At 41.3% G+C, this 18,152-nt stretch overlaps 1 protein-coding gene across 3 annotated transcripts in view; it reads right to left on the reverse strand.

The window, feature by feature from the left end:
- sox5 (SRY-box transcription factor 5) overlaps nt 1-4,246 on the reverse strand; it is a 244,146-nt gene extending 239,900 nt beyond the window's left edge. For 2 of the 3 annotated variants that reach the window (XM_074625940.1, XM_074625939.1), the window contains exons 1-2: nt 4,092-4,246; nt 2,257-2,462 (exon numbers count right to left, since the gene is read on the reverse strand). The gene's annotated coding sequence lies outside the window, so the exon portion shown is untranslated. The remainder of the gene's footprint in view (nt 1-2,256; nt 2,463-4,091) is intronic. The other variant, XM_074625941.1, reaches the window with a different exon arrangement.
- Nucleotides 4,247-18,152: the final 13,906 nt, after the last annotated feature.

Here is an 18,152-nt window from a genome sequence, read left to right on the forward strand (position 1 = left end):
TCTAGGAAACAGAATAGCACAGATAAGAATTCTCCTGATAATAAAAGCAAACCTATGAATGCAATATGTCAGAAATCAAAGTAAAGTAGCTTGATCTTTCCCATTTGTCATGTACTGTATAAATCAAAGTTAATCTCTAAGTCTCTAATGGAGACAAATGATTTTACCTCAATAATGTTCTGTAGGTCAGCTCAGCGCTTGCTAATGGTCTAAGAAGACACTGCTCAATAACACAAATGGTTCAGTAGTTTGTTTTAGCGGTAAAAAAAAGTAGACCACACAGCAGCAGAGTTTCAGCACCAACAGGACACAGTTATACGGTGAAGTCTCTTCAGACTTTAACAGCTTTGATTTTTACAGCGGCAGGCTTCCACGATTCCTCAAACTGTCAATGAACAGGGAGAGCAAAGTTTGTCTCTAAACTGGTAATGAACAAGGCACGCTGCTCAAGGAAGTTCCCGCGGCCAAAGTCACACAGGCACACGATTGCACACACAGCGCTCGAGCCATAAAGGCAGGCATTAAGCTGGCAGGACGCCGAGAAATGTAAGGCTTGTTAGAAAGGAAAACGGCAGGAGAGTTGGACACATAAACAAACACAAAGGGTATGAACTGGATGATTGGCTCATTATGAGGTCATGTACTATTACATGGCATTTTAGGAGGCCAGCATGACAACTACTTGATAGGGCGCCTTTGATTTTTCAATAGAAAATGTTGTTAACCATCTACCTACGCTGACACCAGCTACTACAAATCATCATGGATAATATTAAACCACAGGCCCAACTGGTACAGTACAAATCTAAGTAACTGGTCTCTTAGCACATGAACAACCTCACAGCCCTGCCACCAGTCATTCTGTGAGACTACTATATGAATCCTATTTCGTCACAGCTTAAAGAAGCAACAATTGCGGTGATGGTAAGGCTGTCACAATAACCGCAATATTGCAATACTGCGCTACTGACAAGCCAACCGCATGGGATGGCAAGCACCCGCTACAACCGCTATATTCATGTTTTTTCTTTTTTTAAATTCTTTGCAATGGGAGCGCCTCATATTTACATCATGCTACAAACGCCAGCAGCGCGATGAGCCGCTGAGCTTCTATTCTGCACTGAGCGCTCCTCGCATGGTGTTTTTTTTTCTAGTTGCAGAGAGTTGAAAAACTCTGGGTAAAATGCTGCGCCCGTCACTGTCACTTTTTACCCTGCCGTCCAATCCAGTAGAGGAGGGGCGGGAAAAATACCACAAAGAAATTCCTACACCGCGACAGCTCTAGGTGATGGTACAATAAAAACTGGATTTAAGGATTGTCAAGGAATTCGTTTTGTACCGTAAAGTTGTATCGGTGCATCCCAAATTTTCATGGCGTAAAGGAATGGAAACCAGTGGCTATCTGGAAGATGAGAAAACAATCTAACGGAAATCACTGGCATTATTGTAAAACGCATAATCCTACTGAACATCTCCAACACTAAAAGACCCATGTGTTGTTCATTCTTTACAAATGCAGGTTGCATGTTTGAATATTCCTCATTCCATTTTCAGGACTTAACTTCTAGTCAAGACAATGTTTCCAAAGATACCTGATAAAGTGTTTGGACGGGTACAGATGTACAGTATATGCTATAGTATATAACTTTAAAGCTAATTAATGGTCTAACACCTGCAAAACCACTATTATAGTCCTTTCAAACAATCCATTAAGTTTCTTGTAAACTTGCTAATGGATACCAAAGACAGTCAAATCCACTGTAGCAACATCAATGAATACCACAGACAAGCTCTAAGTTCCCACACAAATATTAAAGCAACATGTCATGTCTCACAGAGGTCTACGTCTCTATCTGTCCCTCTCTCTCTCTCCTCTACTCATCCACCGGCTCTCTCTTGCTTTCCGAGAAACAGGGTGGTGATTGGCGGAAAAAAAAGCCTCCCTCAATCCAATCCCTAATCCTCAGCAGGCTTTAAAAAATATGAATGGAGGAGGACCGGCAGCGGCGGCTCTCTCTCGCTGTCCTGTTCTGAGCGTCATTTTCTCTTTTTCCTGCAGCAGCGGCTGTGACAGAGGCAGCGGAGAGGAGCTGGTGCACGGGAAAAGCAGAAAAAGGCGCTCAGCCACGACTGTCTGCCCTGATCTGTGCGCTCTGCGCCTTGGAGAGCCGAGTCACACTGCCAACGCACTCTTGTTGCCATCGCTTCTACAACTTGTGTATGGTGGGAGGTATTTCTGTCTCTGTTACTACTTACCGGATGCTGCGTTGCTTTGGAGACTGTCTTTCCTGTGACTCTGTCTCTATCCGTCTCTCCCCGGGAAAGGCGGAGAGGTGATGGAGGTCGGGGAGGCTGCTGCTGCTGCTGGTGATGGTGGTTTAGGTGCTCACATTGATTTGTGTCACTTCTCTGTCTCTCTCTCTCGCCACTCCACCTCTTCCCCGCTCTCTCTCTTCACTTCACTTCACATTAGACACACATGCATGCACGCACACACATAGACACAGACACATACACAAGGTTTGGGCAAATTAGACAAGGCTCAGGAACCAAGGGGAGGAGACGTCAATTTGTTTCCTCTCTAGAACAGCCACCAACAGAACAGCAGGCCAGCCGGCATCTCCAAACTCCCCAAAACTCAAAACAGCTGTCAACTTCTACCACGTAATGTATCAAACAGCTACAACAACATAAATCTAACACATTTTCATTATCATAATGATGGGAATTCATTAGCATTCCCAAAATTAACGACTACAGTCTGGAGTGGTCCCACGCGCTCTGTGGGTACTGGAAACACGGTTGTGCGTGCAGCCATATTGGTCAGAGTTAATTCTGCAAACAGGATTGAAAGCATAGTGGGCGAATGTGCCCTGAAGCAAGATGCAGCTGTAGCCTGTCAAGATGAATAACTTTTAATGTGTCCGTATCAGGAGTTGTTATGCATGTCAACTCCACACAAAGCCGTATTATTCATTTAACATAACTGCCTTGGCAAGCCAAGTTTCTTCTGGCCACAGAGCTCGGCTCGATTGAGTGACTACTAGCAGGTTAGCAAACGAAATAGCTATAGGCCATTTTCACAGCAGCCGTAAGGCTCGTTCGAGATGAACTGCGCCCCGCCTGGAAAGTAGACGAGATTAGGCAGCAGCAGCAGGGGGCGGTGACAAAAAGCTGCGGTCAAGATGGACAGTTTCCAGACGTTTCCAGTTTCAGCGTTTCAGTTAGATCCTATCTGTAGGTTACTTGTAGTTTGCAGACCCCGTTCAGATTTATTCATATTAAATGTGCTTGTATCTGGCATTGGATTCTATCCTTTATTACTTTTAAGTCCGCCTTGTAAAGCACTTGTGAAGTGTTGGCCGCGGTCGAGGCACGCGGGGGGGACCATAGCTTTGGTCTCCAGGACCGAAATCTCTGCGGTTCTCTCAACAGAGGTTTCCTGTGTCTTGTGAAGTGACGGGGCTCCGCAGCAAGAAACGTTATCGTCTCCAACCGGGTGCCGATATCTCCCCTGTTCCCTCCGGCCGTGGTTGGAAAGCTGAAGCAGGAAAAGCCAACACTAGGATCAGCAGAGATTCATGGAGAGACCTTCATCTGGTCAGCTAACATTACTGCCAAGCAGCTGAAATATAGTGATATTGTAGTTTTAGCTGACGTGTGTAGCCTCACTGTTTTGACTGGTGCTCGCTCACATACAGGTACCGCGCGCACGCGGGCGAGCGCGAGCAACAGGACGCTGACTTTCGTTGACTTAACGGCCACAGGTGTCGCTGTTAACAAGCAATTTCTGATTTTTACAAACAGTCCCTTTAACAAAGGATGAAAATATGTCAAAGGAGTCTCTTGTAGTGACAAACCTACAGTAAATATCACTTGACTCTTGCAGGACTCCTCGGCTTTAGGGAGCATTTTGGCATCTTTCAGTTCACGGTTTTGGTACAACGTTAACTGACGTTTGGGAGCCGTTTGGTGGTAAACTTTAAACCAAGCACAGTTGACTCAAAGTCAGTTTGTTGTTAACTGTTTTTCACACACATCTACCGCCATGTTATAAAGTTAACTTTATGATTATAGTATAAAACACTCACCCGTCTGTAGGCATCGCTAGTGAACCGTTGGTAACGCTAACGTCTTTCTCCTCCTGTCGAGCTGAAATCTCGCGAGACTTGCTGCCCGACGACCTCTCATAACCTTAACAGTCTCGCGAGAGTTTCCCCCAGTTTGCTGGTTCCCTTTTAGCCACAACCCGAAGCGACTGACGCACTTAATTTTTGCGCACATCACAGGGCCCGCCTCCTGCTTTCTCATTGGTCCGTGCCGCTGTCTCCTCGCTCACGCATTGGTTGATCTAGCGCTGACGTCATATAAACAAAAACGGACCGTGCCTGCGTAGAAATTTGATATAAATTTAACATTTATTTATTTAGTGATGATAAAGACACACAGTTAAATTTTAATCAGGTGTTAATGGCTAGCTGTTATGAGTCTGGTGTTTTGCTTATACAGGAAGTAACTTTTTTTTTTCTCTATACTATATATATATATATATATATATATATATATATATACATATATATATATATATATATACATATATATATATATATATATATATATATATTTTTTTTTTTTTTTTTTTTGACTGATGTGTTGGACAGCAGAGATATCTTTTGGAGGAATGATGTTTTCATCCCTCTAGAGACATAATAAAGCAAGGGCCAAGCTTTACTCATTGCCCCCTTGTATGAAGTCTCTTGAAGTCTTACCAGCCAGCAGCAAAGATCCACTCACTGCTTCTTTCTTTCACTGTTGTTAAATCGATAGAGCAACAGTCAACTGAAGAACAGGGATGTTGTTTTGGTCCGCCCTGCACTGTGTGTGTACACACGCCAGAGACAAACATTTGTGTCAGACTGTTGATTATTGATTTTAATAGAAGAAGAAAAATCCAAGAGGAAAATTTGTGAGTGCTCAACCTACTTATTTGTGAGTTGCAAAGACTTGGAGAGGGAGCACTGAAGCTGTTGCAGGTGTCACGGCGGTCAAGACACTTTAATGCTTTATGATGCTCACCAGCTACAGATCATTGTTTACCAAGCTTTTTATTTACTACCGCATCACTGTTTCACTAGACCGAAATGATTCGCCCTGTGCCTCACTCACTGTACCTCTCTCCCTCTCTCCATGTATGCGTACTTGTTTCTAATGTGCGTTTTGCTGCCCACTGTACCTTGTAAATGCCACAGTATGGCTGTTCAGAGGAGAAAAAGGGCTCTGGGGCAATCAGCTGAAGCGTGGGGGGCAGAGCGGATGCGCTTCAAAGGCTGTCAAAACTATATTATATGGTTGATCCCTGTCCAATTCACTTTCACAGTTCAACAGCTACTGTATGTTAAAGCTGGAGAAAACAAAGGCAACTCGTTGACGTCTTGTCGTTCTGAAGTTATAGCTCACACAAGAGGCTTTTGTATTTGTGTGTGATGGAGAGGAGGTTGGTGGTCAAACGAGGGAGCGTCTGAATAGAGTGACCGCATAGGTCAGGTTTGACACACTTTATTATTCATTCAATGTCTGTCCTCAGCTGGGCTTAGCTCATCAGCACACACACGTACACAACCTCCCCTAGGTGCGGCTTTTACTGCGCATATGCGCCTGGACGATGCACAAATGTCATGAGCAATAACTGGGATGTCACTCCAAATTCACTCTCCCCTCCTCAGCGTTTAGCAGCTAGGTAGCTCAGGGAACAGTCTCTCTCTCTCTCTCTCTCTCTCTCTCTCTCTCTCTCTCTCTCTCTCTCTCTCTCTCTCTTTCTACTTGTGTGTTTGTGTATGTGTCCTAACTTCTGAATGTCTACCTGTATGGTTTTTGCCATCAGCTCAAAAATGTCCCACTCCAAAGTTCAATACAATTGAGCCACAAGAACTTGGAGTATCATGACCAGAGGTGCCCTAGAAAATGTCCCACTGGTACAAACTGGTTTATTTAGACCTCAATTAGGTCATTTTCAATTCCAGTACTTTTTAGACTCACCGTCTAAACAACAAATTACAGCACTTACTGTAAAGCTTGAAAGCGTTATTTTACGGGTCTGTAATTTCCTAATAAACTCCTATGTAATCTGGTACTAATCACAGGGAAAATACACGATCAACACATACAGTTATCAGAGTTTAGTTAGCTGTATTGAGTTAGAATTAACTAAACTCTATACATGCATAAAGTATAATTGAACAGATAGATGAATTAATACAATTTGAAAGACATCAGGAGGATGGAGTGTCTTTGGGGGGACTTGACCTTATGACCTCAGTATTTCTAAAATCCTGACTACAGCCCTGTCTCTTTGTCTACTTGTACAACAAAGACCTACATCTTTTCATGCTGACGTGACACACTAATCTGTTTTTTTTCACAAAGCAATTTAGTTGTAAGAGGTTCCGTGTTTGGGTTTGTTTGGGAATGTTTCCAAAATCAGTGTTGGTCTTTCTACTTCAAAACTGGGCATCAGAAATGCCCTAATTTGTTTAAAGCTGCTCCAAATCAAGATCATGTGCAGCCCTCTCTCCGTCGCTCCTTATAGCTTCATGGGTGTTGCTGTGTGTTCGTGTTTGTGTGTGTGTGTGTAGGATGGATGAGGAATCAGGAAGCCTTAGCCATAATACGAGCATAACTTTTATTGCTCGATCTGAGAAATGTCTTATTGTCAATCTCCTGCCGGCACAAAGCTGTTTCTGACCTCTCAGCCATTTCCACGGATTCCTTACAGTTAGTTGAGTTTTTTATGACGCCATATGACTTTTACAATCCGTTGAAAATTTCAATAGGGAATAATATGTTTGATCACATTACATATGAGCACTAATCACACTCCCATTATAGAGCAAAACATCTATTCAATGTTATGGGCTGTTTCATGATTATATCTGGCTTTAGAATAGCTTTGCAGCCCGTCTTTGATTGCATTAGCAAGAACAAAAGGCACACACACTGAGCATCGTGTAGTACTTTTGGGTAGCTTGTAGTACAGCTACTTGCCCAGGATTTGGCAGCCTGTGCCAGACCCATGGGGCCTGGAGCTTAAGAGCCGGGCCAAATGACACCCTGCTGGGGCGACAAGGCAGGGTCCTCCCCCAACCCACCTGGAACAGATAAGCACCAGCACTTTTCCTCTTTCAAGACGGGGCACCCGTGATCAAACCAACGACACTAGGTGGCACAAATCAGCCCTGTGTGTTGGCTAATAGCTGCAGCTACTGAAGTCAGTCAGCTCATTGCAAAAAACATCCATCCCATACGCCTAATCACTTCTCCTTCAAGATTAAAATGCTTTTTTTTTTTTCACTGAAGTTGCACTTGTGTCGCACGTTTCTTTGAGACAAGTGTCAGTATGTTAAGACATCATTAAAGCGTCAGTAGGCAGAATGTTATTGGCATTATTGGGCAACATTTGAGACGAGAAATAGGCATTACAGTAACAGAATATTGATAAATATTTGATCAGCGCTGCCTAGTTTGACCGGTTGATCGGAGTTTGTGAGTGATTGACAGCTGCTCAAGACGGCGAGGTTCCAGCTCGGCTCTAATTGCTTGTTTTCCTCCGGTCTGTGAAATCTTGCAGATGTCATTGGGAGCCCCGGAGGACACCGGAGAACATTTTTCAGATTACCTGTCTCATGCACTACTGTCAGGATATAGTGATCATTTTATAAAAATAAAAATGTTTTAATCATATTTGCTCCATTCTTACCTACTGCAGCTTTAAGTAGCTGCAGATATTCTGTACTCTCTCTCTGGTTTCAAGGATGATATCAATACAGGATGTCTATTAATAAGCTTGTTAAGATGGTAAAGATATGTATTATTATTATTATAGGCAGTGCTTCATACACTCTGCTGTTAAGGCAGGATGTCAAGAGGAGATGTTGCACATAAACACACATGCATACAAATCACCTTCATATTGTGGGTTGATTAATTAATGCTGGCAAACTTGAGTGGTATTCTAGAGAAAATTGCAAAAGTATAACACACTAATAAACAATCAAATTCTGCATTTCTAAACCACATTTCAGAAAAACATTGAGCTTGAAGGCCATGTATATATTCACACAGAGGAGAGCTCATTTAGTGAAACATGTCAGTAGTCTTCTTACCTCCTGTCATGTGCTGTATCTCCACACCTCGCTCACATAGCTCAGGCTTAACCACCCTCTAGTGACCGGAAACTAACATTACAATCACACCACAGCAATCTCCAGTTATTAGGAAGCAGCTTTCCCCTTCTAGCTCACGCTGCTATTTCTACATGCATATATATGCTCTGCTAGACAAATATATCATGATATATCCATCCGCCGGCCGGGGCTATTCCGAGCCTGAGAAATGACAGAGAAATGCAGGAAGTCGTTGGAACATAAACAAGGCGCAATGGAGGAAGCAAGGGTCAAGGCGGTGCTTCCTGTTCCAAAACCACCTCTGTGTGCCTGAAAGCACACACTAAGCAGTACTGACACAGTGGAACTGAACTCCCATTATTATTATTATTATTATTATTACCAGGCTTTTTGTTCTGCATATTTCTTTCATCCTAATTGTATACACTATAAGCTTGTTTTCTCCCAACAACTTGCGTTTTGTGTAGTCTTAAATAAATCTCAATCTCTTTGTCAAACTTCTGTTTTTCAATAAGCAAATCAACTTTTATTTTCATTTTTGGTTTGCTGTTTCTATGTCCTGTTTTATGCTCTATATTAGTTGCACAATAAATTATTGTTTTGATTTAAATCAGTTCATAAAATGTAAAAAAAATAGTGACAAATGGCCTTCACAGTTTATGAGTTTCTAGTTTTATCTTAAGAAATCTTATTAAGGGCCAAAATAACAACAACAAACAACAACAACACTACTACTACTACTACTATTATAAATAATATTAATAATAGTAGTAATATTAATAATAATAAATACATAAAAATAATCAATAAATGATCAAAATAAATAATAGAATAAAATAATAGCAATAATACATAATAATAACATATAATAAACAGTAAATGATAAAATAACTATGGCTGTAACCACAGTGTTATTCATATCAATCAGGATAAATAGTTGTTTTGAATCTTTACCCACAAAGCTGTATACTGCACTTTAATTTCAAGGAGAAATTGGTGCAAATTATGAACCTTTAGTGGAATAATAGTAAACATCTAAGATGTGATGAAGTGTTACAAAAACGTAGAAATAATATGACTTTTGCAGTTTGGGATTTTTGTCCACCTGCAGTCATCCTGCTGCTGCCAGCTTTGATTTCCTGTGTTTTTGCTTTTTCAGTGTTTAATTAGTAATTTCACAAATGAATACAACCTAGAAACCTGCTCAAAGTCATTTGAGGGTTATGAAAACCTCCATTGTCAGATGTCCAGTTTGGATTAGATTCATTCCCCGGCCAGACAAAACGGCAGCATCTGGCCAGCATTATTACGGCATATCATAATGAATTCATAATCTGGTATTATTGAAGCATTTGGTATTATTCTCAAACTCAATTACAGTAATAGGGGTGTAATGATTTCAAAGGGGTTTACATTCTAGGTGACAGACAGGATCTGGTTCCCATACTCTCACTGACTGCACTGACAGATTACCTCCGAAACTCTCTCCATTTTGATTGCTACTCTGAATAACCTATTTCAAAATGTGCTCACTCAGTTTGTCTCTTTCATTCTGCTGTTTTCTTTGCAGGCGGTCCAGCGCTGCTGCTGCTGCTGCTGCAGCCCACACGACGACGCTTTGGACCACAATGCTTGCTAGATTCCACTCAAACGTCTTATCAGCACTTCAGAGGAGATGCAGTGTATCGAAATTTAAGGGAAGACATATGGTGTACATGAGAATTATCTCAACCGACTTAGTGTAGTGTATACAGCATCTGTATCTTAACAGTCTATGAGCAGTGGCGGAGGGAGAATGTGAAAGCTCTGAGGGATTTGGGAGAAAGGATATGATTGCATTTATGTCCCATCAAGCAGCTTGCTGGATCCAGGGGAATGCCTAATATATATCTGTATTTGGTCGCCAGCTTACATCTGTCTGCTTATGGATTTATGACTTCAAAACTATTTGGGAAAAAAAAGGCGCCTCTCGACAGAGCCAGTGACTAATAACTAAAGCCGACAGGGATGGCAGGCAAACACACACACACACACACGGATAGACGTAACGACAAGGCTCGGCGACAAGGAACAAAGGAGTCGAAATCTGACACATTCTCTCTGACAGTAGGATAAAACTCACTCACCCCTCGAGCCATCCTCACACACACACACACACACATGCACACTTCTTTTTCTGTCACGCAGAGTTTTCCTCACAAACATAAAAACAAGTCCTGTCCACACGCTAAACCTTTCAAATCTTCACATTAAGTGTGTTTATTCTCATTTTATTTAATCTTTCGTATATACGAGGGAGGTCCGTGTAGTTAAAAAAGCAACAAACATTTGTGTAGCTGCTGTTGGATCCAGAGACTGTGAGGGATATTTGAAAGGGTGAACACAGCGAGAGCAGTTTGGCTGCAGTTACTGAGTCCATAAAAATGTAATACTTGTTATGATTCTGTTTCAGACATAGAGTTCTTGTAGCCGTTTCCAAGTTGGTGAAATAGCTTTGTTGCACTCAGAGTCTTCAAAATCTCTTCACACATCTGTTATGTTCTTCTTTTAAGGAGCAATATAGCAAATATGTAATGAACATTAGAATATAATGAATACACAAATTTGTATAATTGAGTTTCAATGTTGCTTAATGTTGTTAATCTAAACTCATAGGATTTGAACGGATTCTTTGTAAAGCAGATTTGACTCTGGATCCAGATTTGATAAAGTGCATCTAGTCTATTCAAGAATAAGGTATGAAATTAAAGTGTAAGATGCACCCCTGCAAAAGTAGACATGGTAGGTTAAAACTTTAAAGCAGCATATATTGATTTCTAACTTTATCTGTCTGCCGTTTGGTGCGGGGCAGGTAGTGTACACTAGGTTCATCAGAGCTTTCTTACAGTGGGCTACCTTAGTGAAGCCAATGCAGAAGTGTCTTAAACTTGCAATATTTGCAAAATCTGGTTGCAAAAAGAAGTCTGATTGTATAGAAGTCTATGAGAAAATGAGCCTACTTCTCACTTGATTTATTACCTCAGTAAACATTGTAAACATGAGTTTATGGTCTCAATCGCTAGTTTCAAGTCTTCTTCTGTACAGCATGATGTTCATTTAGTAAATTATGGTCCCATTTAGAGTCAAATAGACCATAAAGCAGGGGATGCTTTAGGGCGGGGCTACCTTATGATTGACAGGTTGCTACCACGGCATTGTCCGGTCTGGGAGTTGTCCGTGTTTTCATCTTACAACTTTAACCCTTTCACAGTGTGTTTTCAGTTCATGAAAGTTAATTGTAATATTTTGGTCGCTTAAAAATGTCCTAATCAGCGTTCGATTGTACTTTGTTCCACCCTCTCGTGTCACCCCTGGTTGCAAAGATGGTGACAGCTAAAAACCAAGATGATGACGGCCAAAACGCCGAACTCAAGGCTTCAAAACGGCAGTCCACAAACCATTGGGTGACGTCACAGTGACTACATCCACTACAGTATATGGTCTGGAAACAGGTTTGATGAGAACGGCAAGACTGAACCAAAACAGTAAAGTTGCAACCAGCAAAATCAAAACAATGAGCTGGAAGACACTAAAAAAACAAACTAGAGATGAGGTGAACCGCAGAGTTGGGTGCTAATTCTCTGTGGGTTTTTCACAACAAGGAACCCCTTTGACATTACACATCAATCATTTAACCCATTGTTTATATAAAAAAAAACATTGATTAGTGCAGCTTTAATGTCCCAATCATTTTGTTAGTATACAGGGCCGCTTTAATCAGGATCACAGTCCACATGGTCCACAGTAAATGCAGCCCATGTAGTAGAGTCCACTTGGTCTGCATTCAAATACATACATTGTACACATTACATGGCATGCACACTGCATGACATTACTGGTGCTACACAACAATTGTGGATTGTGACTTTAAAATATATAAAGAAGGAGACAATTGGAGAGAGTTGGCGCTGGCGGTACGATGAAATAATGAAAGAGGGAGACAGAGAGAGAGAATGAGAGGGAGAAATGGAAGGAGGTGGTAAAGGTGAAGAAGATGTGGATGGGTGGTGGGGGGGAAGGCAGATTGTGTGTGAGAGAGGCGTTTAATCCCCAGAAGCATCCTGACGGCATCTGCTCTGTACAGATGGGGACGAAGGGATGCTGAAACACACACACACACGTGTCACAGAGAGAAAAAAAACTCACTGTCGAATGTTGGAACCCTTTTCTAACACCCTCGAGGATCATGCTAAACATAAGGTAAGGGAGCTTGGTTGTGCTCCATTATTTCCCACTCTACTGAGGCCACTGGAGCTGTGTCATCAGCTGATTAATGAACACAATGCTCTTTCTTTCTCTCCGTCTCTCTCTCAATATGTTATAGAGAGTTTTTTTTCTGTAGCACAGAAGTTTGAATCCCTGGATTGTCTGGGGGAGTGAATGTGTTACGTCTGGTTCATTCTTTCTGTGTGTCTGCACGAAGGCGAGCTCCATATGAAATCACTTCACTGCAGTTTGTTTCTGGGAAACACCAGCTGGTTTCAGCTAGTCTCCAGTTTCTCATGGAGACACATATAAATGACTCCAAAAGTTAACCTTTGACCCCCATTGTTAGGGCTAAAGTCGGCTAATGCCATTTTGACTACTTTTGCTCTCACGTCTAACATTCTCGCTTCCTACAATCTTCAGCTGAGATACCATCTGAGTATCTCCATCCAGTCCTGTGTTTACAGGTTGTTTCTGCGGCCTCCAAAAAAATTGTTTTGTAGGTATGCTTAAAGTCCCAGTGAAACGGAAGTTAAAGCGTTATGGAGCCTCCATACACACCTCCATTAGCGCTAGAAGTTGCACATTGATGGATGGATGTCATGATATTATTGGTTTAAAACTGGTTGAAAGCACACGTCATGTTTTGTTTTACAGGAAGAAAAGAAGATTGTATTTTAATATAAAAAATACGAAGAAATTATTTTTTTTGTAATTTCTTTTGCACATATTGTTTAAAAGGTGCACAATATGAGTAGGGATGTGATCTAAAAGGGTTAAAAAGTCATTTTCATTTAATTCTGCCACTACCAATTTTTTGCCCTGCAGAAAGCCCAGTATGAACATCAATCCTAGAGATACTGGGCTGAAGGCGAAAACTACCAACCTTTCCCAGCTACCTCTCAGGTCTAGACTTTAGGTTAAATTCCATAAAAAGCCGGCCACAGTTCAGCCCATTCATCCCTTGCCAGCCAGTTCATGCAAACTCATTAAAATGAGGTGAGAGTGATATGAAAAAGAACATGGAAATGCAAAGTTTGGTCTGCTAGATGCTCCACAAAGTATAGTCAGTGCCTCACTGTCACAGTCTATTAACACATCAACCAGCATTCAGCACCAGCATGTCTGTCAGCTATAAGTCTGTTTAAATAAACTGGTTAATTGTACAGTAGCATGGTGTCTGTTACCAGTCTGACACAGTGTAAAGATGTGTGTGTGCACGTTTCACTCTTGAAGGCAGGAATGTGGAGCAGCTGGAGAAGATACTTCTGAAGCTCCTGTTAGTTATGTGAGTTATTTGAAACCTCTCAGCTCAGTGTTGGAGAGTCGGAGAGTGACTGCATTGTCTTTCTGCCTCGTCTGTGCAGGAGTTTGGCGCCTTGCTGCTAAATTGGAAACAGCATGAACAATTAGAACATTTTAGAAAAACACATCACAAAATAGATGTGAGAACAAACAACTCTACAATTCATCCTGTTTGTATTTTATGCCTCAATCTTACGCATTTCACCACGTTTAACCCTGTTTATTTATGTTTTTGGCGCCGCCACCTTGTTAATCTATCATCGCTTGTTCCATTTAAAGGTGGAGGATTTATTGTCAGCTGAGACGCGGAGGTGAGGTCACGGCATATCAGAGTGGTGCGGACCGCGACAATAGCCATTGTTCCTGGGACCAACGGGAAGTGTCTGCGTGGGACTTCCTGCTGCAGATAGTGCACCTCTGGAGGGCAGAGAGGGGTGTGTTTGTACGTGGGAATCATGTGTGTGTCATTTGTTTCTTTGTTGATGTCATCTCTCTTGTTTATCTCCTTCTGACAATACCTTGCTCCTTCAGGTTTTCTTCTCTTTGTTAATTCAAAAATAAATCGCAGGTACAATCAGAGCACAATGCGGTTATGAAGTAGCCTTTTTCTTTTTCTCCAAACTTCCCCTTGCTTTGCACACAATAGCTTGCATGTTTGCATTTGAAACACTAGTCACACACACTACGGGAAAAAGGAAATGCACGGCGACAGATATTACTAGTTCTCCGTGGTATTGATTTGATGATTTGCAGGTCATAGGGCACGTTTTTAGATATAAGAATTGTCTGAACACCATGTCACATGTGAAACCAAAAGTCAACTTGATTTATTTGTCATGTAAATTCCGTACTTAAGTTACGCCACTTACGGAGTTATTTGAACCCAAACCGCGATCTTTTCCTAAACCTAAGTAGTTTTGTTGACTAAACCTAACCAAGTCAATCTTTTCCTAAACCTAACAAAATAATTTTCATCATGTAACTTCCGTACTTAAGTTACGTCACATCCAGTGTTATTTTACCCCAAACTGCGATCTTTACCTAAACCTAACTAAGTAGTTTTGTTGCCTAAACCTAACCATATCAATCTTTTCCTAAACCTAACTGAGTAGTTTTTGTCACGTAACATCCGTACTTAAGTTACGCAACTTCCGGACTTATTTCAACCCAAACCACAATGTTTTCCTAAACCTAGTTTAGCAGTTTTTTCTTATCTCAGTAGTTTTGTTGCCAAAACCTAACCAAGTTGATCGTTTCCTAAATTTAACTAAGTAGTTTTTGTTGCGTAACTTCCATACTAAAGTTATGCCACTTTCTGACTTATTTCAACCCAAACCACAATCTTTTCCTAAACCTTGCTTAGTAGTGTTGTTGCCTAAACCTAACCAAGTCATTTCCTGTGAAGCCATATGCTTATTTTGAAAAGACTGGAGCGTAAATAGACACGTGCGTCACGTGTTGCTGAACATTGGTAGGAAAACGCACGAAAAATTAGGAATAACCTTTCGATCATGTATGAGGATACGTTGATATTTCAATGTGAAGGAGGTCGTTATGCATGTATGTAAACTTGTCTTCTGATTGAACCAAAATGAAAGTGCAACATACATGCACACAAAAGAGGGTTTATGTGATTGTGATCAGGTCCCGCTCACTAAAAAAAGGACAGAATGGCATCACTCTGCAGTAAAACATCAGCTTGCACCCGACAAAATTGCCACTTAACTGCAACAATATCACAGTGTTTGATATGTGCACCTATTTATTTCTCAGTATCTACCCTTGTAAAATTATAGGCATGATCAATTTTGATAATGCAAGGGAGCAGCGGCATCTGGCAGAAAAATAACCATCTTGATTATTCCTTCTCGTGGAGAATTTTTTCTTCTTCGATTCTGTACTTTCTTTGCTTTTCCAAGGTAATGGTAACAATTTTCTCTTTTCAGTCTCACTCGAGGCCTCTTTCTCTCACTCACTGGTGAAATATGGCGCCGTTGTTTTTTTTTTTCCCGTCTTTTGCTGCAATGCTGAAAGCCTTTTGACCTACAAAGTAGGGTTTTGTTGATAGATTGATGCTTTCACACAGTGACATTAGCTGAATCACCGGTGTTCAGAGGCCCGCGGTGCCACTCTGGAACAAATACCCTGGAATTTTCCCAAATAATCCCCCTGTGTGCCTGTCTGTGTGTGGCACAGCGTTGATCTCCGGGGGAAATGGAAAGCATCTATCTATATATTTGTCTGTTCGTCAGTCTGTCTGCCTACCTTTTTACTAATCGTTGTCTTTATCGAAGCGGATGGGGGGGGGATGGAGGTGCAGTAACCTTTGATGTGAAAGGAGATATAGATGAATATAGGGGTGGAGAGGGGCAGGGGCAGGAGACGTGGGATTTTGTGATGACAGCTATGGTATTAACACTTGGTGACACTGGTACAACATGGCATTATACCTTGACAGCAAGGTGAGAGAGAGAGAAATGATGAAAGAAGAGACGGAGAAGAGAGAAAGAACATTTCTGTGTGTCACATGAGAATAAAATGTCCGTCCATACAATATTTAAACCTGCATTAGTGGAGATTGTTATGTAGAAATATACCCATTACTGGTGTTACCCAGCAAAGAACAGCATACCATCTCCAACAAATGAGACAACAGATTTAAGTTGTTGGACAAAACACAGTCTCCACAGTCAAGAAGAGCTGCATTACCATTGATTTGGAGTCATGTTTCTGACACCCGGAGAGCAGGGCTGCCAACTTTACAATTTAGTTTGGAGTGAGATGGTAAAAATTACTTTACATGGCCATAGTCAGGGTCATTCTGAACAATGAACATTTCAGCAAACCTCTGAAGGAAAACATTTATTCATTTAATTCATAAGAGTTTAAAAATTGTGACATTTTCTTTGTGTTGAAAAATCATTTGAGGTGACTTTCCTTGCACAGTAATGTGCAGTGAAACTACTTCAAGTTGTATATTGTCATAGGAGCAGAAATTCATTGTGCTTCTCAGCTCAGCTTCTTTGCAAATGTTTTAATTTGGTATATAAAATGTGAGAAATTATTGCTGTAACACCAGACTTTCCTCTTCCTTTTCGGGCTGCTCCAAGCACCGGTACGGTAACAGCACGAATAGATGCCCATCAAAATCCAAACGACGGCTCATTTGATCGCAGTGTTTTACAATGCTGCTGTTGCAACGCTCTCTCTTAAAAAAATTACGTTCCCATACAACAACTAAACTACATTTTCAATTTCGTTTTGATGGAATCGTAATTTCTCGCACTTTTAACACGTGGTTAAAGCTGAAGTAGACGAGATTGGAGCAAATATGATTAAAAAAAGTTGCTATAGTCGCTATATCGTGACAGTAGTAAATGAAACAGGTAACCTGAAAATCGTGTGCCTCTGTGTCATCCGGTGCTCCTAACGGCATCTGCAAGATTTCACAGACCGGAAGAAAACAAGCAGTAAGAGCTGATCTGAGGTCTGCTGTCCAGCTGCCGTCTATGAGAGCCGGCTGTCAATCATTCGCAAACTCCGACCAAACGGTCAAACTAGGCAGAGCTGATCAAATATGAATCAATATTATGTTACGTTAATGCCTATTTCTCTCCTCAAATGTTTTCAGAATCATCTTGTAGTGCACGGTTTAGCTGTAAAATGAGAAAGTTTGTGACGCCGCCGCCATTGTAAAATCTGTTGAAGGAACGCCAAGTTCTGATCACATGACCGCAGTACAGCCAATAAGAACGCTCTCTCAATGAAATGACCTGTGATTGGTCAAAGTCTCCCGTCACGGGCAAGATTTTCTAAAGTCTGTAAACAGAGCCATGAGGAGGAGCAGAAGTCTAGTTATCTCTCAGAACACTTGAATTACAATATGCTGAAAGGTTATTATGGAATTTTTGCCCAATGATGCCAAAAATATACTGCCTACTGACACTTTAACACTTTCAACATTAATTTAAATGTACTTCTTTGCATTTATCTGACCATTTGCTTGGGGTTTTCCTCATCCCTATGGATAAAATACTGACCTATACGATAAAAAGTTATGACATGTGAGTCATGTTTTTGTCATTGGCTTCTCAAACCACATGAAAAACTCACAGATGAAATTCAACCAAGTTCTGGGAGTGTTAGGTAAGCTCTTTGGGGTTGCTGAAGGGGATTCTGGGAAATGTAGGAAGAAGCAGACTGAGAGAAAGTGTGCACAACAGAGAGGTCAACTGGAATGCATCAAAAAAACAACACGGAGTACATTGAACTCGAGAACGGTATTATCAATGTGTCATTAAAATGCAACGCCAGTGTGAAAATAGAGTTCAGTCTTTGCCAGGACAGCCTGAGTAATGTTGTCTTTCTTTACATGCACATACAAGGTATTGTCAAGCCTTGCTAGCGGTGGGTCACAGCTGA

Source organism: Sebastes fasciatus, chromosome 23 (genome assembly GCF_043250625.1).
Source record: "Sebastes fasciatus isolate fSebFas1 chromosome 23, fSebFas1.pri, whole genome shotgun sequence".
Classification (NCBI taxonomy): Eukaryota; Metazoa; Chordata; class Actinopteri; order Perciformes; family Sebastidae; genus Sebastes; species Sebastes fasciatus.